This window comes from Ixodes scapularis, unplaced genomic scaffold (assembly GCF_016920785.2).
Source record: "Ixodes scapularis isolate PalLabHiFi unplaced genomic scaffold, ASM1692078v2 PGA_scaffold2__306_contigs__length_199485367, whole genome shotgun sequence".
NCBI classification, from domain to species: Eukaryota; Metazoa; Arthropoda; class Arachnida; order Ixodida; family Ixodidae; genus Ixodes; species Ixodes scapularis.
Window position 1 is genome coordinate 70,047,315 of NW_024609857.1, and position 9,244 is coordinate 70,056,558.

General features: G+C 48.8%; 1 pseudogene; it reads left to right on the forward strand.

The window, feature by feature from the left end:
• The first annotated feature begins 8,088 nt into the window (after positions 1-8,088).
• On the forward strand, positions 8,089-8,832 carry LOC115308346 (annotated as a pseudogene).
• The last annotated feature ends 412 nt before the right edge of the window (positions 8,833-9,244 follow it).

A 9,244-nucleotide genomic window follows, 5' to 3' on the forward strand; every position in this document is an offset into this window, starting at 1 on the left:
CTGAAAAGTCGCGACATCAACTAAACTGAAATTTATTGTCAAATCTTTCAGCACCTTCGTGCTGTTATCGTCATAACGTATTGTACTAGATCTGTCTCGCGCGTCACAAACACAGTTGAAATCACCTATCATTAGAATACTACTTTGACAATCTAAATATGATCCCATACTCTGAAAAAATATTTTCCTTTCACTTGAAGCGTTTGGCGCGTACACATTGATTATTCGATATTCCACGTTATTAACATTGCAGTCACAAATAACGAATCGACCTGCATTGTCGGCAATCACATTTTGAACTTGTGCGTTTAACGACTTCCTCAAAAACAACATGCAACCTCCTGACAGACCATTTGCGCGTGACACGCAGACCTCAAAGCACGGTAAAAAAGGCGCCAACAGGCGTACGGTCTCTTCATCACTGTGAACTTTTGTCTCCTGAATCGCGAGGACGTCAATGCCTTTATCAATGAGAAGCCTTTGAACCTGGTATTGCTTACGACGCGAGGCGAAACCTCGCACGTTCAGCGTTCCTACCTTCAGGATATCGGCAACTTTAGGCGTCCTCGCGAGTCAGGGACTCACCTCGTCTAGAGACCCAGAGGCGCTGCACCTGTACAACATCAACCAGCCGGCTTGTCCGGTCCCCTGAGATCGGACGCAGGGCTGGAAGGAAGTCGCACTGGCCTTTTCTTTTGCAGGGCTGTCTTCACAGGAGGTTCTGCCGCGCTCGAGTCTCCCCCGATCTTTTGGGCGTCGGTCTCCTGGTCCCGAGGCCGCTTCATCGTTGGCGCGTTGACACTAGCGTCCACCATGTCAACCTCATTCACCGGCGGCACTGCAGTTGCCGTCGTCGACTTAACGCCCGGTGATGCAGCCTTCGTTGTCACACCTCCCTTGCTCCCTGTCGCCGAGTCAGGTTTTGCCGCAAACACAACGGCCGACTGGTTCACCACGGGCTTCGGCTGTCCACCTGATGCGACTTGGTCAGGTTCCTTTGTAGCCTTTTCCACGGGCCCCTCGGCGGACGAACCCACTCCTTCGACCGCCTCTTCCGCGTCTGTCTCGTCCATGTGGTGTTCACTATTGGCCTCTCCTCCTCCAGGACCTGTAGCAGCTGCGTACGTTTTCACGCAATGCTCGGCGTCATGGCCAAACCGGTAACAGCTGCCGCACTTGGGCACCCGACATTCACGGCGGATGTGGCCCGTCCGTTCACAACGCAAGCAGAGTGGAGCCCTCCCCGGCACCACGACGAGTACCATCCCGCCAGCGATGCGTATCTGATGAGGCAGCTTGTCTAAACTCACCCCAGGCTTGAGCCGGATGACAGCGGTGCGAGTCATTGACCCGCAGCCCACAACTCCCTGAACTCTCCACTTTTCGGTCCCTACCTCGCTCACATGTCCGTAGGGCGCGAAAGCCGCCCTTACCTCGTCGTCCGGCACGTGGTAAAGCAGCCAGTGCAGCTTGATTCGAATGTCCCGGTTTCCCGGGTCAATGCTGACGCAGCGATGGCCTTTAACGACGAGGTCTCCCGCCGCAAGGATCTTCCGCTTTCCGTCGAGTGACTTGAAGGTCACGGCCCAGACGTGGTTCATTTGGTATGCCCCCAAGGCGAGAACCTCGGGGAGCAGTCCCAGGTGGCCCAGGGTGTCGCGGAAGTCCTCGACGCGGTACGGACGGCCACGAACATCAGCATGAAGAAACGCGGTGTTTAGCACCGTAGGCCCAGTTGGCAGGGGAGGCAAAATTATCTTATATTCCTGACTTGCAGAATCGTTCCTGTCACCGCGGCCCGGCTGGGCCGTTATCGCCGCTCCGACGGAGCTCATGATTCGCCGTCCGTACCCAACGAGTGCCGGAAGAAGAATGCGCGCCAACATAACTCTTTTTTTTTTCTTCTTTATTTGCACCAAATACGCAATACACACAAAACACTCACAAGACACTGGGGCTAAAACGCCACGTGCCCTCACCTGGGGCCATAACGATCCTTAAAACTCCTTTATGCCTATTAAGCCATCTAACAAGCCAACCCACTCGGGCGGGGTCTCACTCATTTCTAAAACACTCTGGAACTCTGCCTGTAATGCTCACGCATTCTCCCATCATAGAAGAAAGCTTAGTTGCCTTCGTAGTTTTTCATGCATGTGTTATTTTTATTTGTGGCAAGAGTTCACGTCCAGAATGCTTTTAGAGTTTTCAAGCAAAACGAGTTTTTTTCATCCGAGTCATTTTCTAAAACCAGTAGACGGCACTGGGTCGTCCAGCTAATCAAACAGCTATTTTCAAATTCTCTGACGTGCCTCGCACCCGAGGTCGCGTTTGACAAGCTTATCTTTCTTCCACCTGGTAGCCGGAACCCCCACGGCACCTTTGTTCCGTCCCCACTCCCTCTCGAGAGGGTGGCTCGCCCCGAGGCTAATCCCCATTCTCTAGACGCTCTTTCCATCCAACGCTGGCCCTTTCCCTCCCCATCCCCCAGCTTCGGGAGAGAAGGTTCTTCTCTGCAGAACGTCCCGTTTGTACAGCGGCCTTTAAAGTTCAAAGATTGTCCTGTTTGTATCGTCCCTTTTGTGTCTCTACTTTTTAATGTTTAAAAAGTATCAACACGCTAAAATAGTACAATTTCCGGGATTTCATTTTCATTCCCCAAGTGTGATGCGGGAGCCGCGCCACGGAGCCCCGGTGGTTTCGCTCTTTGTTATCGCTAGGATTTGACAGTGCTCAATCATAATGCAAGACACGCACAGAGCCACGCTCGCTTTTGCAATGCGCCGCCTAATAATGACATCTCTTGTGGAGACGTGCGCACATCCGTCTTGCGCAGTGTTAGCTCAATGGCAGCACTTTCTGTAAAGGCGGATTCACACCGGGGATGTAAGCAGTCGCGCGATCCAACTAAATCGCATCGCCAAAAAAAAAAATAATTAGTTGGTCAATTTGGCGTGCGCGATGAGCGAGTCCAACGCCTTCGTTCGCGAGTCGCTTCTCAAAAAACTCTCGCTCCGAACGCCGTTGGTTGGCTCGGCCTCTCCGCGACTAGAGTGCATCGCAAAAAGTCAGGTCAGCAAGCGACTGCTCGAATCCCGTCACTTTTTCCGCGATGGTCGCTTTTTGCGATGAAAGTTATGGCGCGACTAGATCGCATCGCCGATGTGAACGCGCCTTAATGTCGAATCAGTCTCACGGGGCGTCCCGGTATTGGCTTGAGTACCTACGCGCGAGTACAACATCTGGCACAATTTGCGTTTGCAAAGCCTGCTCCAGCCGCGTCAAAACATTTAGCCAACCTTTAGACTGCTGAAATCAAGAGACACCCAAAATAAGATAAAGTTGCCAACCAAAAAAAACTTGATTTTTATTTAATGAAGATGAAGACCACCCGCGTACATCAAATACCTCATCAGCCGAACTCCAAGCAGTAAGCCTAGTTCTGGCACTTGTTTGGCAACTTTGGCCCGTAGCTGCCAGTTGAAAGCCGAACTATCGGGAAGCGAAGCCTAACTTGGGCACTCGTTTGGCGACTTGGGCCCAAAGATGACAGATGCGAACCAAGCTACAAGGTAGTAAGCCTAACTCCGGCACATTTGTGGCGATTTTGGCCCGAATGTGCCAGGTGACAGCCGAACTGTCAAAAATTGAAGCCTAACTTAGGCATTAGTTTGGCGATTTTGGCACTAAAATGCCAAAGCTCTGCCGAACTACAAGGTAGTAAGCCTAACTCTGGCACATCTGTGGCGATTTTGGCCCGAATGTGCCAGGTGACAGCCGAACTATCAAAAAGTGAAGCCTAACTTTGGCATTAGTTTGGCGATTTTGGCCCAAAAATGCTAAAGATCTGCCGAAATACCGGGCAGTAAGCCTAAATCTGGCATTTATTAGGCGATTTAGGCCCGATGATGCCAGATGACATCCAAACTACCCGGCAGCGAAGCCTAAGTTTGGCACTTGTTTGGCGAATTAGGGCCAAGAAACCCAGTCTGTTGCCAAGGGAGGTCAGGTTTGGCACTACTTTGGCTTCTTCGGGCTTTTTAATGCCCTAAACTGCCAGACGCAAGCCAAGTTTTGGCCCAGAACTCGGTGCTGCCTGGGAAGGTTCTGATAACTTTTTTTTTTCTTGTGCGTGTGAGCTCATCTTATACCGTAAGCGCAGATTTGCTATTATAGCGTTGCTTCACCCAAAATATAGCCACGTGTTACGGATACTACACGTTCTGTCGCCGATGAGTTCAACCCGAAATTCGCCTTGGCCGCTATTTTGCTATGTGTTGTGGTATTCGAGATGGGACCGCATACGAGGCGTCCTAAAAGGCAATATTTATCGTGTCATATTTATAGGGGCCCCCCTTGCAGGACCATAGACAATCTATGGTGGGATGCGCTGAAGCGCGCAAAATAAATTCCGCCAAGTAATCAGACACGGCACCTAATGGGTCAGCGCGCCAACCAGTAAAGGCGGTAATTATTACTAGTAATATGGCATCAGTGCGACGTGCAGCTTGACCGAGAGAGACAAGAGATGCGCCGCTGCGGAGCAGGTTGTCCGCCGTCGCAAGAGGCTTAAAATCCGGTGGTGTCTCTCTTGCTCTTAAAGGGGCCTTGCAATCATATTTAAGCGTGTACCTTTTTTGCGGTTTCAACGCCTCTTGTGGTTCGGGCAAGCCAGCGGGTACGGAGAGAGTAATGTCCTATTTTAATCAGACGACGCGGAAGCCCCCTCCACCTACGGGGGCGACCAACGGTGCGGAAAGCGCACGATATGTGAAGTCTTTGGTCCTGGCTTACTACTCGTCAGAGCCGCTAAAAGCTTCTTTTACTCTAAATATAAAATATAAGTGGCACGTGCCGTTTCAATTATTTATGAAAGTAGTTCTTGTTCAGAATTTTAGACCAGAAAAGAAACAAATGAAGTTTATAAAGTACGGAAACAAGAAGTGACCCGCCGACATGCCCGCCACCAAGCGATGGAAAAGGTGGCGCATACTAAAAGGTGTAGTGGGTTCAGGCACAAACGAGCGGCGAGCGTAGAAAAGTTAAAACAAAGCCAGCTAGCCGCAGAGTTAGCTGGCTTTGTCTCTACTTACTCTTCAAACGCGTTCGAACGCGAACGTCGATCTCCAGAAACTGGCGTTCGGCGTTTGAACCCGCCCGAAGGGTAAGTAGAGAAAAAGTCCACTAGCATTGCGTCTACCCACTGATCATTTCAACCAGACATCGGTGTTCCGGCGTCGGACTGTACTCTTGTCTCCTCTTCGCCCTCAGTTTCTACCTGTATATAGTCCTTGTCACTAGTTACGTGCAATACAGTCGAATGCATACGCCAGGCGAGGGGAGGAGGGTCAAGCACTAGGAGGCTGGTCATGAGGAGAAAGACCTCCTCTAGGGGTCATGAAACGACTTTTCAACTTTTTCCTTCTTAGCTATCCTCCTGAACTCACAAATTCACGTATTGTACCAAACAATTCAAGAAGACGGGAAGGACGGACTCACCTCTTGGTCGGACCGTCGTTTGTGTACCCGGGCACCAGCACTCTCCCTCTAGAAGATTAGCCCGTCGCTCAAAACTCGGACAAAAGTTGCTTTCCCCACCCCGTTCACCCCTAAGCTGACAGTGCTGTAGAAGTTACACGCTCCTTGGGCCAGCCACACATTTGCCACGTGACCATGCTCCCTCGAACACAGAGAATGAGGTCAGGTGATGAAAGGGAGGCGGCTGATTGGTCCGCCAAGCGCATAGCTTCCACCGCACTATCAGCTTAAGGGTGCAGGGATTAAGTGAGGTCTGGTGTCGTACGCGCTTTGGGTCAAAGGTGGCAAAATTACTTTCAAAAAGTATTAAATTACATTACTAATTACTTTTCTCAAAAAACAGCAAAAATGTAATTAAATTACATTGCACATTACTGCAGATCAAAGCTAATGACATTACATTACAATTGCTTTCCAAAAGTAATGAAATTACTTTGAAATTGCTTTGAAATTACTTTTGAATACCTTGAGGCAGTATTTCGCGCTCATTTTATTTACCGTATACACCAACACAGTGTTTGCAAAAGAAGCCCTCGTTCTCCCACACAGCGCTTGTGCAGAAACCAGATCCTGGAGAAGCGAGGCGCTGCGCATGCGCAGTGCCGACAGCAGCGCCACCGCAGTGATGTGACGTCAAAGAGCTGAGTTGGTCTACATGTACCGAAATTCAGGCCTTCCCGTTTACACCTCAACCGCTTTATGCGCCTCAAAGTAAACCACACTGAACAGTGGTTTTGCTGGCGTACTCGACATAAGTGTTAAACATGCTGAATACCTTCTTTAGGTGTAACTCAGAAAGACAGTCGACTTACCGGTTTCGCTAGTCATTCAACGGCGAAGGTCCTAATTAAAAGGGTGATATGTTTCTGTCTTCCTAATTTATAAGCTGTAGTCCGTGTCAGTTCGTTAAATCGGGCAATAGCAGCTCGTTCTTACAAGCAGTCGGCACGTGAAAGATTTCCCTACCGCCTCGGACGAAATCAATTTCGATTTTCCCAAGACCACTTGTTGACCTATTCTCGGTCATATTTTTAAGGAGCATTTTTCCCAAACACACGAAGAGTCCAAGTTTCCGCTCATTGTCACACAAAGGTCCTAATTGCTAAGCAGAAGCGTCGCCAGTTGACGGCTGGCTTTAGCTTCCTAAATTGTGTATTTTCAAAACAAACGGGGGAGGGCGGGGGGGAGGGGGGGGGGCGATATCTGCTTGTAGGTTTGTTCCCGAACAAACTTCCCAAGGGAAGGCAGCGAGGCATACCGCGAGCGGCACCTGCTTTGCTCGAGGGCGCACGAAACGTTCTGGTGCATTGACAAGGCATTTGGACTTAACTATTTATTCCGGAAGTTTGTTGTTCACAATGGTCGAAGCTTACAGTTTGACCTTGCTCGACGAAAACACAAGGCTGGGCATCTGTTTGTCCTGTCCTCTCAGGTTTTAAATTACGTTTATCTCAATGGTGAAGTGCCCGTCGCCTTGTAGCCTATAAGCCGTTTATCCCTAAGCTGACGCACTGTCTGCTTAGGAATGAACAATGGAAGCTATGTATTCGTTGGAGCATTCCAGCGTCTATCGTTCCCCACGTAACCACGCTCTCGTTCATACCCGCGCGCCGAGAATGGGACGGGACAGGTGATTAAATGAAGGTCTTTGATTGGTTCTGGTTAGCTTGCCGCTCCCACCGCACTGTAAGCTTAGGGATGAATGAAGTATAGTATCGTCGTGATGACATGATGCCGTGGATCTGCCTTGCCTGGAGTTTGTAAGCCGTGGCCTTCCAGCGATGTCCACACGTAAACTTTTCTCGTTCGACTTTCCAGCTCCCCTTTGTGCGCTTGTTCAGCTCTTTACAAGGCTTTGCGCTCAGGTGACCGTCGTTTATTTCCTCTGATGCTCTTTTACACCATTTGGCCATGCAAAATGTTAGTTTTGAAAACAAACTTTATAATTTATAACTACAGTAATTTCAAAGTAATGAGTAATCTTCTCAAAATTACCGCCTGAAAGTAATTCGTCACATTACTAAATTACTAGCCTAGAGAATCATTTAATTACTTTACTCATTGCTGCAAAAAGTAATTTAATTACAGTAATTCCATTACAGTAATGTCGTTACTGCCATCTCTGCTTTGGGTACTGCGGATGGATCACAGTGAAAAGGCAGAGAACTTTCGAAGGGAAGGCGGTACGAAAGATCTTCTGCCTCATCATCCGCTGAGCTGATTTTCTACATCCTAATAATTTGCTCTTTGAGTGTTTTGCTGGTAAGTAGACACGCAGGCGTTTCTTAGGGTGCACGCTGTTCACAACTCTGTATTCGGATGCACTCCAGGAAAATGCACAAAGGTGTATCAAATGGCACTGTCATCACGACATTTGTTGCGAGAAAAGGGCAGCGGTTAGTGCGGCAGACCTGTGCAAGACGCTCTCTGCACATGGCATCAACCTCCGGATGTACTGTGCCTGACGCAGACTACGGTCCGCAGGCACAACAGCCAGACATGGAACCATAAATATTCCAGTGGAGTTGCCAGGCACTTCTTTTGTCAATTCATATGTCAGATGAGGGTAGGTCGGTATGGGAACAGGCAACTCGTGGACAGGCGACTCGTGGACAGACAGCATGCAAAAGGTGAAAGGAAGAAAAAAAAAGCGACAAACTGCTTTATCCTTCGGGTCGGTTTGAAAGATGAGGTTAAGGACAAGTTGTGCAGGGACGCTTGAACGTCTTCTCTACAAAGAATTCAGTTCCTCGGCAAGACAGTGGGACAGGGATCAGGAGCCTCTGCCTCTGGAAAGGGTCGAAAGTGATATGGGTGTTTTGATAGAAGCATGCGGGCTCTTTGTGGATCGCGAACACCGTACCGTGGAGCAAGTCCTGACGGGCTATTGCATGATAATACTGTGGTTGAGGTTAAGTCATGTTTTACAGATAGGGGCCTCACCATGAAAGATGGAGTCTGAAGGAACAAGGTAAAATTCCTAAGTGAAAATGATGGGCGTGTAAGTCTCAGCGGAACTCACCACCACTGGTACAGGTTCAGCGGCCGCTCCAGATTCCACGGCGCGAGTTCTGCCTCTTTGTCGTATACAGGAGGCGACACTGAGAAGATCAGTCGAGATTATAAGTTCTGGGAAAGCAAGATGCTTTCTCAACTCTCTCAGTTCTATCATTGTTTTCTGCTTCCCGAATGGGTTGATCCCCACCGAAGCCGGAGCATGCCATCAGGGACCCGGACAACATCCTCCTTGCAATTAAAAAGAAAGCCGAAGAGGGATTGAAAGCGCGGAAGGTTTAGTAGCGCAGCACTTCTCCACTTAGCGTTGTACTCCCCACTTCTATCTGTTATTCGATTTGAAGAGGTATGGGAACGACACAGTGCTTGCATATATGTGTTCTCTCCATAAAACTGCTGCTTCGTTTGTTGATACCGATCATGGTAAGGTTGCCTTCATCTTCACCACCTTATTCGATTTAACACGCCGTATTTTAGAACCTTGTCATTCACTTTGTTATAAGGGCGTAATCTTTTGCAACTAAATGGTATTAAACGTACTTTTCAACATCGTGTTTTTTTTAAATATTTGAAAGTATGTATTTTATGTTTCGTATTTTGTTGGAGCGAATATTTCATTACTTTTTTTCTCTTATTGCATATTTACGGTGATTGTGTTCTGGCATGGCTGCCTCTGCTCCATACAGTCTTCACC